This window comes from Carcharhinus amblyrhynchos, unplaced genomic scaffold (assembly GCF_965287045.1).
Source record: "Carcharhinus amblyrhynchos unplaced genomic scaffold, sCarAmb.v2.hapA chromosome_277, whole genome shotgun sequence".
Classification (NCBI taxonomy): domain Eukaryota; kingdom Metazoa; phylum Chordata; class Chondrichthyes; order Carcharhiniformes; family Carcharhinidae; genus Carcharhinus; species Carcharhinus amblyrhynchos.
In genome coordinates, this window is record NW_027650017.1 from 63,887 (window position 1) to 82,991 (window position 19,105).

The 19,105-nt window shown below is 48.2% G+C and overlaps 1 protein-coding gene across 1 annotated transcript in view; it reads left to right on the top strand.

The window, feature by feature from the left end:
- Positions 1-8,261: 8,261 nt before the first annotated feature.
- The window catches only part of LOC145338983 (uncharacterized), an 88,636-nt gene continuing 77,792 nt past the window's right edge, over positions 8,262-19,105 (top strand). The window contains exon 1 of the mRNA XM_080183403.1: positions 8,262-8,335. The gene's annotated coding sequence lies outside the window, so the exon portion shown is untranslated. The remainder of the gene's footprint in view (positions 8,336-19,105) is intronic.

Genomic DNA, 19,105 nt, shown 5'->3' on the forward strand with positions numbered 1-19,105 from the left:
TTACGCTGCTGTTTAAAAAGGGTAGCAGGCAAAAGGCAGGGAATTATAGGCTGGTTAGTTTAACATCTGTTGTAGGAAAAATGCTTGAATCCGTCATCAAAGAAGAAATAGCGAGGCATCTTGAGAAGAATTGTTTGATAGAGCAGACACAGCACGGATTCGTTAAGGGGAAGTCGTGTCTGATGAATTTATTGGAATTCTATGAGGATGTGCCTAGTGCGGTGGATAGAGGGGAACTGGTGGATGTGGTGTTTCTCGATTTTCAGAAGGCTTTTGATAAGGTGCCGCACCAAAGGTTGTTACAGAAGGTTAGGGGGCATGGAGTTCGGGGGAAGGTGTTAGCGTGGATAGAGGATTGGCTGTCAAATAGGAGGCAGAGAGTAGGTGTCAATGGGTGCTATTCGGATTGGTGGTTGGTGACTAGTGGAGTGCCCCAGGGATCGGTGCTGGGGCCTCAGCTATTTACCATTTATATAGATGATCTGGAGGAGGGAGCTGAGTGTAAGGTGTCGAAATTTGCTGATGACACAAAGATAAGTGGAACAGCAAATTGTGCGGAGGGTGTGGAAAGTCTGCAGAGAGATCTAGATCGGCTGAGCGAGTGGGCGAGGACCTGGCAGATGGAATACAATGTTGGCAAGTGTGAGGTTATCCACTTTGGTAGGAATAATAGTAGGAAGGACTACTACTTAAAGGATGAAAAGCTGCAGCATGCTACAGTGCAGAGGGACCTGGGGGTCCTTGTGCATGAGTCGCAAAAACCCAGCCTACAGGTGCAGCAGGTGGTCAGGAAAGCGAATGGGATGCTGGCCTTCATAGCGAGGGGGATTGAATATAAAAGTAGGGAGGTCTTGCTACAACTGTACAGGGTACTGGTGAGGCCGCAGCTGGAGTACTGTGTGCAGTTTTGGTCGCCGCACTTGCGCAAGGATATTTTGGCCTTAGAGGGAGTGCAGAGGAGGTTCACTAGGCTGATACCGGAGTTGAGGGGGTTGAGCTATGAAGAGAGGCTGAATAGACTGGGCTTGTACTCGTTGGAGTTTAGAAGGATGAGGGGGGATCTTATTGAGACGTATAAAATGATGAAGGGGATGGATAGGGTAGAGGTGGAGAGGTTCTTCCTGCTCAGAAGGGACAGCAGGACTAGAGGGCACAGCCTCAAGATAAGGGGGGTGCAGTTTAGAACAGAGTTGAGGAGGAACTTCTTCACTTAAAGGGTGGTGAATCTCTGGAATTCTCTGCCCGTTGAAGTGGTGGAGGCTGCCTCGCTAAATATATTTAAGTCACGGGTAGATAGGTTTTTGGTAGGCAAGGGGATTAAGGGTTATGGGGAGCAGGCGGGAAAGTGGAACTGAGCCACATCAGATCAGCCATGATCTTATTGAATGGCGGGGCAGGCTCGAAGGGCTAGATGGCCTACTCCTGCTCCTATTTCTTATGTTCTTATGTTCTTTGTACAATGGGTTTCAGGATGCCCCCGACGTAGCTGGAGAGGTTCTCGCACAGGGTCCCATTGCCCGATGGGATGGGACGGCCGGGTGTGTTTGTCTTGTGTATCTTCGGGAGGAAGGGGAGATCTCCATCGCGGGGAGAACGTGGGATGAGAGCACAGAGGGTGCTCTGAAGGTCCAGATCAAAGGTCTTGATCAGAGTGTTGAGTTGACGGGTGTGTTCTTTGGTCGGATCTACGGGTAACTGTCTGTAGTGTTCCTCATTGTTCAATTGTCAGTACACTTCTCTGCAGTGATCTGTTCTGTTCAGGATGACAGGGGCCCCTCCTTTGTCTGCTGGTTTGATGACAATGTTGCGGTGGGTCTTGAGAGCGCGGATGGCGTTGCGTTGTGCTTGGGTGATGTTCGGGGCTGTCTTGTGAGTGCGGTTGATGAATCTGGTGTTGGCGCACCTCCTGATGGTTTGGGCGTACACGTCAAGTCGAAGGCAGCGAGCGGCCTTCCGGAGGATTCCAATTGGACTCCTTCCTCTTAGGTTGCTGCACTGCGATCTCTCTGTCAGCTGTTCAGGTTCAGCTGTCTCAGTGTGTTCGCTGATGGCCTCTTGGGGTTGGCAGTTCTTCCACAAGAGCTGAGCAGAGACTGATAGCCAAATTCCACACACATAAGTCAGCCTCAACTGGGACCTTGGGTTCATGTCGCACTATCTGTAACCCCCGTGACCTGCCTGGGCTTGCAAAATCTCACTTACTGTACTGTCTGGAGGCAATACACATCTCTTTAACCTGTGCTTAATGCTATCTCCACTCACATTGTCTGCACCTTTAAGATTTGATTAGCTGTAAAGACTCACATTCTAATCAGTATTCTGTAAACTGAGTGTGTGTCTTTATCTGCCCTGCCTGTGATCAGAACTCCCTACTCACCTGATGAAGGAGCAGCGCTCCGAAAGTTTGTGGCGTTTGCTCCCAAGTAAACCTGTTGGACTTTCACCTGGTGTTGTGAGACTTCTGGCTGTGTTTACCCTAGTCCAACGCCAGCATCTCCACATCACGACCAGGAATGGAGGCAGAAGGGAAGGGAGGCGTCGGAGATGACTGTGTGAAGTGAGTCATAGAATCCCTACACTGCAGAAGATTGCCATTCGGCCCATCGAGTCTGCACCAACCACAACCCCCCCACCCAGGCCCTATCCCTTTCACCCCATCCAGGTTCGTACCTCTGACACGAATTTAGCACGGCCAATTCACCTAACCGGCACGTCTTTCGGACTGTGGGAGGAAACCGGAGAGCACCCGGAGGAAACCCACGCAGACGCTGGGGGAGAACGTGGAGACACCGCACAGGCAGTGACCCGAGCCGGGAATCGAACCCGGGTCCCTGGCGCTGTGAGGCAGCAGTGCTAACCCACTGTGTCCTGTTTGGGCCCTACTGGTGGTGAAGGAGGGGGTGGTACTTAGAGGCAAAATAGACTAATTTTTTTCTGGGTTCCAGCGAGGGAATGAAGTGACACCGATTCCAGTCATCAATGTAACAGAAAGAGAGTTTTGTGTTTGTGTGTGTCTGGTGGGAGGGGTTGTTGTAGGGTGGGGGGGAGAGGAACCTGATCCATATATAGGGCAGCACAGCGGCACAATGGGTTAGCACTGCTGCCTCACAGCGCCAGGGACCCGGGTTCGATTCCTGATGGCCAAGTGGTTAGCAGTACTGCCTCACAGCGCCAAGGACCCGGGTTCGATTCCCAGCTCGGGGGTCACTGTCTGGGCGGAGTCTGCACGTTCTCCCTCCCCACCCCCGTGTCTGCGTGGGTTTCCTCCGGGTGCTCCGGTTTCCTCCCACAGTCCGAAAGACGTGCTGGTTAGGGTGGACTGGCCGTGCTAAATTTGGCTTCTGATAGGCAAGGGGAATGAAGGGTGATGGGGAGAAAGTGGGAAATTGGAACGGATCCATCTCAGATCAGCCATGATCTTGTTGAATGGCGGGGCAGGCTGGAAGGGCTAGATGGCCTACTCCTGCTCCTATTTCTTAGGTTCTTATGTAAATTGCCCCTTAGTGTCAGGGGGAATAGCAGGGTAAATATGTGGGGTTTAAGGGGATGGTGGGATTGTTGACAGTGCAGACCTGATGGGCCAAATGGCCTCCTCCTGCACTGTAGGGATCCTATACCCCAACAGTAGACAGACATAACTCGGGCCTAGGCTGGCACCCAGAGCCAGCGGGTAAATAAAGGAGGTTAGACATTGATAGATGTGAGATAGTGTATTTTGGCAGAAAGATTACACAGCACAACTATTAATTGGAGTGTGCCAGTCTCAGCGGGTAAGAGTGACAATGGAACCTCTGAGTACAAACGCGTCGTCAATCATTAAAAGTTTACAAGGTCGTGAAGAGAAGAAGGGAGTTAATGCTAAACTTGCATCAACTTTGTATTGAACCTTGGTTAGCCAACACTGTGTGCAGTTCCAGTGGCATGTTATAATAAAGGTTAGAAAGGGAGGGTTGGGTGTGTGGGTGAGGCAAATAGGTAGAGTGACACTGGGGTAGAGTGATACTGGGGTAGAGTGATGCTGGGGTAGAGTGATGCTGGGGTAGAGTGATACTGGGGTAGAGTGATACTGGGGTAGAGTGATGCTGGGGTAGAGTGATACTGGGGTAGAGTGATGCTGGGGTAGAGTGATACTGGGGTAGAGTGATATTCGACATTGTATCACAATGGTTTTCAGAATGGAAACAGGCCATTCACCCCAACTTGTCCATGCCACCCCTTTTTTTAAACCCCTAAACTAGTCCCAATTGCCCACATTTGACCCACATTCCTCTATACCCATCTAACTCATGTAACTGTCTAAATGCTTCTTAAAAGACAAAATTGTACCCGCTTCTACCACTGCCTCTGGCAGCTCGTTCCAGACACTCACCACCCTCTGTGTGCCCCTCTGGACCCTTGTGTATGTCTCCCCTCTCACCTTAAACCTATGCCCTCTAGTTTTAGACTCCCCTACCTTTGGGAAAAGATGTTGACTATCTAGCTGATCTGTGCCCCTCATTATTTTACAGACATCTATAAGATCACCCCTCAGCCTCCTACACTCCAGAGTAAAAAAGTGCCAATCTAGCCAGCCTTTCCTTATAACTCAAACCATCAAGTCCTGGTAGTACCCCTAGTAAATTATTTCTGCACTCTTTCTAGTTTAATAATATCTTTTTCTCTAATAGGGTGACCAGAGCTGTACATAGTATTCCACAGTATGGGTAGGGTGGTAGGTAAAGTGTAGCTGGGTGGGGCGGGGATGTCAGGACAGGAGGGGTAGTTAGGTTGGAGGCTAGGCAGATTGGGTTGGGGACACAGTTTGGTGTCCATGGTTTGGTCAGGTCGAGGGATAGGTGGTATCGGTTCCCTTGGCGGTGGGTAGTCAGTGAGATGTAGTCGGGTTGGGATGCATTGGAGGGGTAGAGGGTGTGGGGGGTGGAAGGGGCAGACAGCCTGAGTGTTACAGGGCGCCAGCTCTGTAGTTACCCAGGAGTTAGACTAGGTTTCAATCCGTCTAACATTTACCACCCAGCTCTATGGCATGGATCTGTCCAAAGTCTCCGACTGTCACTCAGGGTTGGAGTCTGTTTGTGGGGGGTTGCCTGGGAGCAGAGGTTATTCCCCATCAGAGGACGGCATGGTAGCACAGTGGTTAGCACTGCTGCTTCACGGCTCCAGGGACCTGGATGCGATTCCCAGCTCGGGTCACTATCTGTGTGGAGTTTGTGCATTCTCCTCGTGACTGCGTGGGTTTCCTCCGGGTGCTCCGGTTTCCTCCCACGGTCCAAAGATGTGCGGGTTAGGTTGATTGACCGTTAAAAATTGCCCCTTAGTGTCCTGAGATGCATGGGTTAGAGGGATTAGCGGGTATTAATATGTAGGGATACGGGGGGGTAGGGCCTGGATGGGATTGTGGTCGGTGCAGACTCAATGGGCCAAAGGGCCTCCTTCTGCACTGTGTGATTCTATCTATGATTCTAGGTTCACCCAGTGGGTGGTGGGCATCTGGGACTCGCTGCCTGAAAGGCTGGCAGAGGCGGGAACCCTCACAGCATTGAAGAGGCATTTAGGTGGACACTTGGAATGCCCGAGCACACAAGGCGATGGACCTAGTGGGATTAGAATAGATGGGTGCTTGATGGCTGGCACACACACGATGGGCTGAAGGGCCGCTCGCCGTGCTGTAAAATTCAATTGACGGCCACCTCCGACCTCGCGGCTGGGATTACCAAGAGACGCAGCAGTGGATGGCGTTTTGGCTGAGCGCCAAATTCTACGTTCCTGCTCGGAGTGGTGGCTGGAATGAACAAGATCGGAAAATCCTGCCCCATGGCTCTGGAGGATGTAGATTTGAGGCTCCTATAGGATCAGCCACGATTGTATTGAATGGCTTGAGAGGGGCCGAACGGCCTATTGCCACATCATATTTTGACCCATCAGTATGTATTATACATGCGCAAAACTTTTGGTAGGCGAATGGTATTGAATCATGGAATCCCTAGAGTGCAGAAGGAGGCCATTTGGCCCATCGGGTCTGCGCAGACTCTCTGACAGAGCAATTCAACTAAGCATTTTCATGGAACCCTACCGATACATATCCAGCTAATCCACCTGACCTGCACATCTTTGAACACTAAGGAGAAATTTAGCGTGGCCAATTCACCTAACCTGCACATCTTTGGACACCAAGGGACAATTTAGCATGGCCAATCCATCTAACCTACACATTCTTTGGACACTAAGTGGCAATTTAGCATGGCCAATCCACCGAACCTGCGCATCTTTGGACACCAAGGGGCAATTTAGCATGGCCAATCCACCGAACCTGCGCATCTTTGGACATTAAGGGACAATTTAGCATGGCCAATCCACCTAACCTGCACATCTTTGGACACCAAGGGGCAATTTAGCATGGCCAATCCACCTAACCTACACATCTTTGGACACTAAGGGACAATTTAGCATGGCCAATCCACCTAACCTGCACATCTTTGGACACCAAGGGGCAATTTAGCATGGCCAATCCACCTAACCTACACATCTTTGGACACTAAGGGACAATTTAGCATGGCCAATCCACCCAACCTACACATCTTTGGACACCAAGGGACAATTTAGCATGGCCAATCCACCTAACCTGCACATCTTTGGACACTAAGGGGCAATTTAGCATGGCCAATCCACCTAACCTGCACATCTTTGGACACTAAGGGGCAATTTAGCATGGCCAATCCATCTAACCTGCACATCTTGGGACACTAAGGGGCAATTTAGCATGGCCAATCCACCTAACCTACACATCTTTGGACACTAAGGGGCAATTTAGCATGGCCAATCCATCTAACCTGCACATCTTTGGACACTAAGGGACAATTTAGCATGGCCAATCCATCTAACCTGCACATCTTGGGACACTAAGGGGCAATTTAGCATGGCCAATCCACCTAACCTACACATCTTTGGACACTAAGGGGCAATTTAGCATGGCCAATCCACCTAACCTGCACATCTTTGGACACTAAGGGGCAATTTAGCATGGCCAATCCATCTAACCTGCACATCTTTGGACACTAAGGGGCAATTTAGCATGGCCAATCCACCTAACCTGCACATCTTTGGACACTAAGGGGCAATTTAGCATGGCCAATCCATCTAACCTGCACATCTTTGGACACTAAGGGACAATTTAATGATCTATTTTATAATCTATGTATGCATATGAAAGACCCCTGAATCAGTTGAGCCAAGTTGTGAAAGTTGCTCAGGTTGAGTTGGGAAGGTTCAGCTCACACAGGTTCTGGGTGTTGGGAGAGGACAGGGGGAGGGGCTGCTTGGCCATGGAAAAACGGTTTCGACTTGCGGCCGCCGCGAGGCGCTCGCCGTAGAGAGCAGCACGCGTGCGCAGTGGGAGGAAGGGGGGAACAGGCTGGATGTAAAGCAGCGGACTAGAACACGCACGCGCAGTGTGGATGGGCGGGCCCGGGGAGAGGAGGGCGGGGTTTGAATGTCAATAGCAAAAGGCGTTGCAGTGCGGCACGCGTGTGCAGTGAGAGGACCCGGGGGGGAGGGGGGACGCGGTCAAAAACGGGGCTGGGTTTGAGAGTGGCACGCGTGATCAGTGAGAGGGTGGGGGCGTTGTCAAGGTGGGGGGCAGGGCCTGAATGCAAACACGCGTGTGCAGTGGGGAGTGGCACGCGTGCGCAACGGAAAGGGGGTGGGTTTGAAGCTGGGTGAGGACAGCAAAGAGGCGGAGAGCCGCACGCATGCGCATTGAGAAGATGGGGCGGGGCCGGGTTGGGAGAGGATGGGGTTGCGTGCGCATTAGGAGGAGGTGGCCAGCGGAGAACGATGGGCGTGCACAGTGGGAGGTGGTAGCGAGTGGCACGCAGAGATCGGCACGCGTGCGCAGTGGGGGGAGGTGGCGCGGAGAGTGAGCGCGCGCGCGAGAGAAGTACGCATGCGCAGTGGGAGGAGGCGGCCGCCGGAGTACGGTGGGCATGCGCTGTGGGAGAAGGTAGCGAGCGGCACGCATGCGCAGTGGGAAGAGGCGGCCAGGCGGTGCCGGCTGGAGGGGGGGCGTGGTCAGCAAATCCGAGCGCTGATTGGCGGAGGCCCAGTTGGCGCCAAGAGAGCGGGCGGACGGACGGCGGAGCGGGAAGCTCGAGGCGGAGGAAGAGCGGCTGGAGGCGGCGGGCTGAGGAGAGCGTCAGGAGAGAGAGAGGGTGGGGAGGGGGTAAAAAAACATTCCCGGGTGTGGGTCAGGTCCCCTCAGGAGACTCACCCTCCCCTCAAAAATTAAACATAGGCAGAGGCGTCAAAATTCAGTCAGAATAAAACCTTCCCCAAAGGCAAGGTGGGTCAGAAATACCGAATAATAATAATAATAGTCATATAATACTGATAATACAATAATACTGAATAATAATAGTCGTGTAATACTGATCATACAATAATACTGAATAATAATACAGTAATAACAGTACAGTAACATTAATACAGTAATACTAATAATACAGTAATACTGAATAATATTGACAGTAATACTGATAATAATTATACTGAGAATAATACTGACAGTAATACTGAGAATAATACAGTAATACTGACAGTAATACTAATGATAATACAGTCATATTGAGAATAATACTGAAAATAACAGTAATACTGAATAATAATACAATAATACTGACAGTAATAGAGTCATAGAGATTAAAGCATGGAAACAGGCCCTTTTTTAAAAAACCCCTAAGTTTGTCTCAATTGCCCGCATTTGGCCCATATCCCTCTATACTCATCGTACCCATGTAACTATCTAAATACTTTTTAAAAGATAAAATTGTATCCGCCTCTACTGCTACCTCTGGCAAATTGTTCCAGACACTCACCACCCTCTGTGAACAAATTGCCCCTCTGGACACTTTTGTATCTCTCCCCTCTCGCTAAACCTATGCCCTGTAGTTTCAGACTCCCCTACCTTTGGGAAAAGATATTGACTATCTACCTTGTCTATGCCCGTCATTATTTTATAAACTTCCATAAGGTCACCTCTCAGCCTCCTACACTCCAGAGAAAAAAGTCCTAGTCTATCCAGGCTCTCGTTATATTTCAATCCATCTAGTACCCGTAGCATCCGAGTTAATTTTTTCTGCACTCTTTCTAGTTTAATAATACCCTTTCTATAATAGGGTGATCAGAATTGCACACAGTATTCCAAATGTGGCCTCACCAATGTCTTGTACAACTTCAACAAGACGTCCCAACTGAAACCAAGCATGCCGAATGCCTTCCTCACCACTCTGTCCACCTGTGACTCCACTTTCAAGGAGCTATGAACATGTACCCCTCGATCTCTTTGTTCTATAATTCCCCCAACGCCCTGCCATTAACTGAGTAAGTCCTGCCCTGGCTCAATCTATCAAAATACATTACTTTGCATTTGTCTGAATTAAACTCCATCTGCAATTCATCAGCCCACTGGCCCAATTGATCAAGATCCTGCTGCAATTGGAAATAACTTGCCTCACTATCCACCATGCCACCAATCTTGGTGTCATCTGCAAACTTACTAACCTAGCCCCTATATTCTCATCTAAACCATTAATATAAATGACAAATAACTGGGCCCATCGCTGATCCCTGGGGCACACCGCTGGTCATGGGCCTCCAGTTTGAAAAACAACTCTCGACAACCAACCTGTGGCTTCTATCAAGAAGCTATTTCGATACCTCACCCTGGATCCCGTGAGATTTAACTTTATGCAACAACCTACTATGCGGTACCTTGTCAAAGAACATAAATAGGAGCAGGAGTAGGCCATCTAGCCCTTTGAGCCTGCCCCGCCATTCAATAAGATCATGGCTGATCTGTCGTTGCTCAGTTCCACTTTCCCGCCCTCTCCCCATAACCCTTAATCCCCTCTCTTATCAAAAACCCATCAACCCGCGTCTTAAAAATATTTAGCGAGGCAGCCTCCACCACTTCAACGGGCAGAGAATTCCAGAGATTCACCACCCTTTGAGTGAAGAAGTTCCTCTGCAACTCCGTTCTAAACCGCCCCCCCTTTATCTTGAGGCTGTGCCCCCTAGTCCTACTATCTTTTTTGAGCGGGAAGAGTCTCTCCACCTCTATCCTATCCATCCCATTCATCATCTTATACGTCTCAATGAGATCTCCCCTCATTCTTCTAAACTCTAACGAGTACAAGCCTAGTTTATTCAGCCTCTCCTCATAGCTCAACCCCCTCAACTCCGGTATCAGCCTAGTAAACCTCCTCTGCACTCCCTCCAAGGCCAAAATATCTTTGTGCAGGTGCGGCGCCCAAAACTGCACACAGTACTCCAGCTGCGGCCTTACCAATGCCCTATACAGCTGCAGCAAGACCTCCCTACTTTTATATTCAATCCCCCTCGCTATGAAGGCCAGCATCCCATTCGCCTTCCTGACCACCTGCTGCACCTGCAAGCTGGGTTTTTGCGACTCATGCACAAGGACCCCGAGGTCCCTCTGCACCGTTGCCTGCTGCAGTTTTTCGCCACGTAAGTAATAGTCCTTCCTACCATTCTTCCTACCAAAGTGGACCACCTCACACTTGCCAACATTAAATTCCATTTGCCATTTCCTGGTCCATTCGCCCAGCCTACCTAGATCCTTCTGCAGACTCTCCACACCCTCCGCACAATTTGCCGTTCCCCCAATCTTGGTGTCATCAGCAAATTTCGACACCCTACACTCGGTTCCCTCCTCCAGATCATCTATATAAATGGTAAAAAGCTGAGGCCCCAGCACCGACCCCTGGGGCACTCCACTAGTCACCATCCGCCAATCCGAATAGCACCCGTTGACCCCCACTCTCTGCCTCCTATTTGACAACCAATCCTCTATCCATGCTAACACCCTACCCCCAACTCCATGTCCCCCGACCTTCTGCAATAACCTCTTGTGAGGTACTTTGTCAAACGCCTTCTGAAAATCCAGAAAGACCACATCCACCGGCTCTCCTCTATCCACCGCCCTAGACACATCCTCATAGAACTCCAGTAAATTTGTCAGACACGACTTCCCTTTAATGAAACCGTGCTGCATCTGCTCTATCAAGCAATTCCCTTCAAGATGCCTCGCAATTTCCTTCTTAATGACGGATAAGAACATAAGAAATAGGAGCAGGAGTAGGCCATCCAGCCCTTCGAGCCTGCCCCGCCATTCAATAAGATCATGGCTGATCTGTCGCTGCTCAGTTCCACTTTCCCGCTTTCTCCCCATAACCCTTAATCCCCTCTCTTATCAAAAACCCATCAACCCGCATCTTAAAAATATTTAGCGAGGCAGCCTCCACCACTTCAACGGGCAGAGAATTGCAGAGATTCACCACCCTTTGAGTGAAGAAGTTCCTCCTCAACTCCGTTCTAAACCGCCCCCCATTTATCTTGAGGCTGTGCCCCCTAGTCCTACTGTCTTTTTTGAGCAGGAAGAGTCTCTCCACCTCTATCCTATCCATCCCATTCATCATCTTATACGTCTCAATGAGATCTCCCCTCATTCTTCTAAACTCTAACGAGTACAAGCCCAGTTTATTCAGCCTCTCCTCATAGCTCTAACATTTTACCTACCACAGACGTTAAACTAACCGGCCTATAATTCCCCGCCTTTTGTCTGGCACCCTTCTTAAACAACGGCGTAACATTAGCCGTTTTCCAATCTTCCGGCACTTCCCCGGAATCCAGCGACGTCTGGAAAATAACCACCAAAGACCTTGCTAAAGTCCATGTAGACAACATCAACTGTACTACTCTCATCTCCCTTCTTGGTTACCCCTTCAAAAAACTCAATTAAATTTGTGAGACATGGTTTTCTACTCACAAAGCCATGCTGACTGTCCTAATCAGCCCTTGCATCTCTAAATGCCTGTAGACCTTGTCTTTCAAAATACCTTCCAACAATTTACCCATCACAGATGTGAGGCTCACCGTCCTATAGTTCCCAGGCTTTTCCCTGCAGCCTTTTTAAACAAAGGCACAAAATTTGCCACTCTCCAATCTTCAGGCACCTCACCTTTGACTATCAGTGATTCAAAAATGTCGGCTTGGGGACCCGCAATTTCCTCCCTAGCCTCCTACAACGTCCTGGAATATACCTCATTAAGTCCCACAGATTTATCTACCTTGATGCGCTTTAAGACTTCCAGAATCTCTAATATGTACACTTCCCAAGACATCAATATTTATTTCCCCAAGTTCCCTAACATCCATGCTTTTCTCAATACTGATGAGAAATATTCATTTCGGATCTCACCCATCTCTTGTGGATCTGCACGTAGATTACCTTGTTAATCCTCACACAGTCATACTGAGAATAATACTGACAATACTAAGTCTCGATGAGATTCCCCCCTTCATTCGTCTGAACTCCAGTGAAAACAATCCTAACCCAGTCAATCTCTCCTCAGACATCAGTTCTGCCATCCCCATCCCACGCTCAACAATACAGGAACGGTGGGGTAAACCATCTGTTAAAACAGTGTGCCCCAAAAAAACACCCTGGGGTGGAGGGGCGACGACACTCCAGACCTCTCCGGGTCTGGAAACGAAAGGGGGAGGATCTTTCCGAAGAAAACTTCTGTGAGATGCTCAGAAGTGGTGGGGCGACGACGACACCCCCCCCCCGCCCCCGTTTGTCCGTCCGGGAAGAGGTGGCAGCGGGATGAAAGGTTCACAGGGCTGGCTGAGATCGGCATTCAGGAATAGCGGATCGGACCTTGGAAAACGGTGGGACGGATGTTCCATAAAATACCGGGATGAGTTGTTCGAAACCGGCAGGATAAATGTTTAAAAACAGCGGGATGAGTGTTCTTAAAAATACTGGGATTAATGTTCCAAAATACCGGGATGGAAGTTCAAAAACAGTGGGATGTGTTCCAAAAATTCTGGGATGGATGTTCAAAAATAGTGGGACGAATGATCTAAAAATACCAGGATTAATGTTCCAAACTAATGGGACAGATGTTCAAGAGCAGTGGGACGAGTTCCAAAAATTCCGGGATGAATGTTCTAAAAATAGAGGGATGAGTGATCTAAAAATATCGGGGTTAATGTTCCAAACTACCGGGATATAAGAACAAAGAAAATTACAGCACAAGGACAGGCCCCTCCAAGCCTGCACCGACCATGGTGCACAACTGAGCTAAAACCCCCTACCCTTCCAGGGACTGTATCCCTCTATTCCCATCCTATTCATGTGTTTGTCAAGACGCCCCTTAAAAGTCACTACCATATCTACTTCCACTACCTCCCCTGGCAACGAGTTCCAGCCACCCACTGTGCTCCATGTAAAAAATCTGCCTCGTACATCTTTAAACTTTGCTCCTCGCACCTTAAACTAGTGCCCCCTAGTAATTGACTCTTCCACCCTGGGGAAAAAGTTTCTGACTATCCACTCTGTCCATGCCTGTTATAATCTTGTAGACTTCTATCAGGTTGCCCCTCAACCTCCGTTGTTCCAGTGAGAACAAACCAAGATTCTCTGACCTCTCCTCAAAGCTAATGCCCTCCATACCAGGGCAACATCCTGGTAAATCTTTTCTGTATCCTCTCCAAAGCCTCCACGTCCTCTGGTAGTGTGGCAACCAGAATTGAACACTATATTCCAAGTGCGGCCTAACTAAGGTTCTGTAAAGCTGCAACATGACATGCCAATTTTTAAACTCATGCCCCGGGCGATGAAGGCAAGCATGCCGTATGCCTTCTTGACCAACTTCTCCACCTGCATTGCCACTTTCAGTGACCTGTGTACCTGTACACCCAGATCCCTTTGCCTATCAACACTCTTAAGAGTTCTGCCATTTACTGTATATTTCCCATCTGTATTAGACGTTCCAAAATGCATTATCTCACATTTGTCCAGATTAAACTCCATCTGCCATCTCTCTGCCCAAGTCTCGAACTGATCTATATCCTGCTGTATCCTCTGACGGTCCTCATCGCTATCCGCAAATCCACCAACCTTTGTGTCGTCTGCAAACTTGCTAATCAAACCAGTTACATTTTCCTCCAAATCATTTATATATATTACACACAGCAAAGGCCCCAGCACTGATCCCCAAGGAACGCCACTTGTCACAGCAGTGACAAAAAGTTCAGAAGCAGTGGGATGAGTTCCAAAAATCCTGGGATTTACCTTCAAAAATTACTGAGACAGGTCTTCAAAAATAGTGGTGTAAACGTTCCCAAAATACCAGGATATATATGTTAAAAAAGAGTGGGATGAGTGTTTGGAAGCTGGAAAAAACCTTCCAAAACTACTTGAATAAACTTAGAAAAATAGATACATTTTTTAAAAACTAGTTCAATAAATATTCAGAAGCAGTGGAATAAATGTTCCCGCAGTTCTGGAATATACAGGAGATGTGGTTAGTAAGCTTGCAGATGACACCAAGATTGGTGGCGTAAAGATTGGATAGTGAAGAAAGTTATCTCGGATTGCAACGGGATCTTGATCAATTGGGCCCGTGGGCTGACAGACAGCAGATGGGATTTTATTTTAGATAAATGCGAGGTAATGCATTTTGGTAGATTGAACCAGGGGCAGGACTTCACTCAGTTAATGGCAGGGCATTGCGTAGAGTTACAGAACAAAGAGATCTGGGGGTCCAGCTTCATAGCTCCTTGAAAGTGGTGGACAGAGTGGTGAAGAAGGCATTCAGCATGCTTGGTTTCATTGATCAGAGCACTGAATACAGGAGTTGGGACATCTTGTTAAAGTTGAGACAGTGGTAAGGCCACACTTGGAATACTGTGTGCAATTCTGGTCACCCGATTCGAGAAAGGATATTCTTAAACTAGAAAGAGTGCAGAAAAGATTTACTCGGATGATATCAGGACTTGATGTTTTGAGTTATAAGGAGAAGCTGGACAGCCTGGGACTTTTTCTCTGGAGCGTAGATCGCTGAGGTGGTGATCTTACAGAGGTCTATAAAATAATGAGGGGCATAGATCAGCTAGATAGTCAATATCTTTTCCCAAAGGTAGGGGAGTCTAAAACTAGAGGGCATAGCTTTAAGTTGAGAGGGGAGAGATAGAAAAGGGTCCAGAGAGGCAATATTTTCACACAAAGGGTGGTGAGTGTCTGGAACAAGCTGTGAGAAGCAGTAATAGAGGCGGGTGCAATTTAAAAAGCATTTAGACAGTTACATGGGTCAGATGGGTATAGAGGGATATGGGCCAAATGCGGGCAATTGGGACTAGCTTAGGGGTTTAAAAAAAAGGGCAGCATGGACAAGTTGGGCCAAAGGGCCTGTTTTCATGCTGTAAACGTCTGTATATTAAAAAATAATGGGATAAGTGAAAACAGTGAGGAAACTGCTCCAAAGCATGCTTCAAAAATAGTGGGATCAATGTTTTAAAAAAATGGAATAAATGTTCCAGAAATACTGGGATAAAATGTTCAAAAACTAGGATAAATGTTCCAAGATGTGCAGGTTAGGTGGATTAGCTATGCTGAATTGCCCTTTAGTGTCCAAAGATGCGCAGATTAGCTGGATTGGCCATGTTAAATTGCCCCTCAGGGTCCAAAGATGCATGGATTAGGTGGATTGGCCATGCTAAATTGCTCCTTAGTGTCCAAAGATTTGCAGGTTAGTTGGATTGGCCATACTAAATTGTCCCTTAGTGTCCAAAGATGTGCTGGTTAGGTGGATTGGTCATGCTAAATTGCCCCTTAGTGTCCAAAGATGTGCTGGTTAGGTGGATTGGCCATGCTAAATTGCCCCTTAGTGTCCAAAGATGTGCTGGTTAGGTGGATTGGCCATGCTAAATTGCCCCTTCATGTCCAAAGATGCGCAGGTTAAGTGGATTGGCCACGCTAAATTGATCCTTAGTGTCAGGGGGCTTAGCAGGATACGTATGTGTGATGATGGAGATAGGGCCTGGATGGGATTGCTGATGGAACACAGCTGATGGAACACTGCTGCCTCACAGCTCTAGGGACCTCGATGGGCCAAATGGCCCTCGCCTATATTGTAGGGATTCTATGATCCTATGAATGTCACTGCCTGTCAGCTGCAGCCAGAATGCACGTCCTTTTCCAGAGATGCAGGCAAGCTGGCTTTAGGAAGTGCAGGCTAATCTTAGCTAGGTTCTCACCTCGTATGAACTTGGTGTAGCCTCTCAGCAGTGTGTCAAACACTAGAGCTGCAGACCACAATCTTGGGAAATGAGAATTACCCGTGGAGGTAATCGCACTTGCCTTAATAGATATTTCTCTGTGTTAATTACAGAGGTTAGAAAAATAAATCCCCTCCTTCCAGTTGAAAAATACGGCACAGTCCTAGCACTCAGTGTAAAATATGTAGCTGTAATTTACTTAGTGTGAAAAGATACTTCACCTTACTTTGAATTCAGGTGGGTTATTGCACTGAATAGGTTTCAGTACATTATTCTGCATAGCATGGTAAATACCTCAGCTGGAGCATTAGACTGTACCGTGGACTAAACAACAGGAATTATAGCAGTTTGTATAATGTTTGAAGTTTATTGGTATCTCAAGTATGCGTGAAATGAAGTTATTGTGAAAATCCCCGAGGCGCCACACTCAGGTGTACTGAGTGAGACTTTAACATGGCCACTGCCCCTAAAGGGTGGCGCAGTGGTTGGCACTGCTGCCTCACAGCTCTAGGGACCTGGGTTCGATTCCCGGCTGGGGTCGCTGTCTGTGTGGAGACTGCACGTTCTCCCCGTGTCTGCATGGGTTCCCTCAGGTTGCTCCGGTTTCCTCCCACACGCCAAAGATTTGAGGGTTAGGTGGATTGGCCGTGCTAAATTGTCCCTTGGTGTCAGGGGGATAGCTGGTGTAAATGTGTGGGGTTGCAGGATAAGGCCTGGGTGGGATTGTAGTTGGTACAGGCTGGGTGGGCCCGAATGGTCTCCTCCTGTACTGTCGGGATTCAGTGGTTCTAACCAGCGGGTCTTTCGGACTGTGGGAGGAAACCGGAGCGCCCGGAAGAAGCTCACGCAGACACAGACGGAGAACGTGCAGACTCTGCACAGACAGTCGCCCGAGCCAGGAAATGAACCCGGGTCCCTGGCGCTGTGAGGCAGCGGTGCTAACCACAGTGCTGCCCAGTTATTATGGAGAAGTAGAGAACCAGAAAAGGGACTCTGCACTCCAGTGGGTGGCTCATAACCCCCCGGCATCAACTCCCACTTAAGAATTTTCTGATTTTACCGTGCATTTTGCCGCACAGTCTACTGCAAGCACCTCCCTGATCATGGCTCCACTTAATAATGTGTAACAGATACAGATTGCAAGAATTACAAGATTTTAAAGTTGGAGTCAGCATTCAGGATAGTCAGTGTAACATAGAAGGTGTAATAACTGTCTCAGGACTAGCAATTATGGTGTTTGGTAAATATTACAATTATATCATTTTATTCATTCCAATTTTATGAGGGTCCAACTCCTTCAATTTTCTTTCGGCATCTGTGGATACTGCATTCTGGAGGGTTGGAAGTTAATGTGTTGCTTTGCTTCTATTGTTTACTTCTCTGAGTTGTTGAGTGCTGACTACAGATTCTCTTGCTCCAGTTTTATCTCCCCGATCTTGTGAGGAAATACTTTGTCCAGGGCCTGAGGTTGAAGGGAACACATTAACCGCATCTGCCAAAAGCAAATTAAACCTGCGTTGGGGGTTGGGGGAGGTGCGGTTTGGCACAATGGGTTAGCACTGCTGCCTCACAGCTCTGGGGACCCGGCTCAATGCCGGTCTCGGATGACAGTCAGGCTGGAGTATCCACATTCTCCCCATATCTGCATAGGCTTCCTCCGGTTGCTCCCATTTCCTCCCACAGTTCAAAAATGTGTAGGTTAGGTGGATTGGCCATGCTAAATTGTTCCTTGGTGTCAAAGATGTGTAGGTTGGGTAGACTAGCCATGGTAAATTGCCTCTTAGAGTCCACAGATGTACTGGTTTAGTGGGTTGGCCATGATAAATTGCCTCTTAGTGCCCAAAGACAAAGTAAACCCACCTGGTTCACTGATGTCCTTCAGGGAAAGAAATCTGCCAACCTTACGTGGTCTGGCCTACACATGACTCCAGAGCCACAGCAATTTGGTTGACTCTCAACTGCTCTCCAAGGGCAATGAGGGATGGGCAATAAATGCTGGCCAACCAGTGACTCCCATGTGCCACGAGTGAATAAAAAAAGATGTGCAGGTTCGGTGGATTGGCCATGGGAAATATGTATGGAGTTTTGGGGATCAGGTTGGGGGAGAGAGCCTGGGTAAGATGCTCTGTCAGAGAGTCATGCAGACTTTATGGGCCAAATGGCCTCTTCTGCACTGTAGGATTTCTATGATTCTTTTCACACCATGTGGGCTGAGAGCAGGAAAAAATTGGGATGGATCATCAGTGCTGCATTCTGCTTACTTTCCCAGTGGCTCAGGCAGTAGTTGTGTGACACAGGCCAGAAGTTTCGTCTGACGTTTGTTTATAGGATGAAGGCATCGTTGCACATCCCTAATAACCCCCGAGAACGTGGTGAGCTCTACCGTTCATAGAGTACAAAGGGGAGAAGGATTTGATTTAATTTATTATTGTCACATATATTGGGATACAGTGAAAAGTGTTGTTTCTTGTGCGCTATACAGACAAAGCATACCGTTCATAGAGTACATAGGGGAGAAGGATTTGATTTACTATTATCACATGTATTGGGATACAGTGAAAAGTATTGTTTCTTGTGCGCTATACAGACAAAGCATACCATTCAGAGAGAAGGAAAGGAGATAATGCAGAATGTAGTGTTACAGTCATAGCTAGGGTAGAAAAAGATCAGCTTTATCTAAGTTTATTTTATTAGTGTCACAAGTAGACTTACATTAACACTGCAAATAAGTTACAAGAAGAAAGGCACCATTTGAAAGTCTGACTGCAGCAGGGAAGAAGCTGTTCTTGAGTCGGTCGGTACGTGACCTCAGACTTTTGTATCTTCTTCCCGACGGAAGAAGGTGGAAGAGAGAATGTCCGGGGTGTGTGGGGTCTTTGATTATGCCGGCTGCTTTTCCTGAGGCAGTAGGAAGTGTAGACAGATTCAATGGATGGGAGGCTGGTTTGTGTGATGGACTGGGCTACAT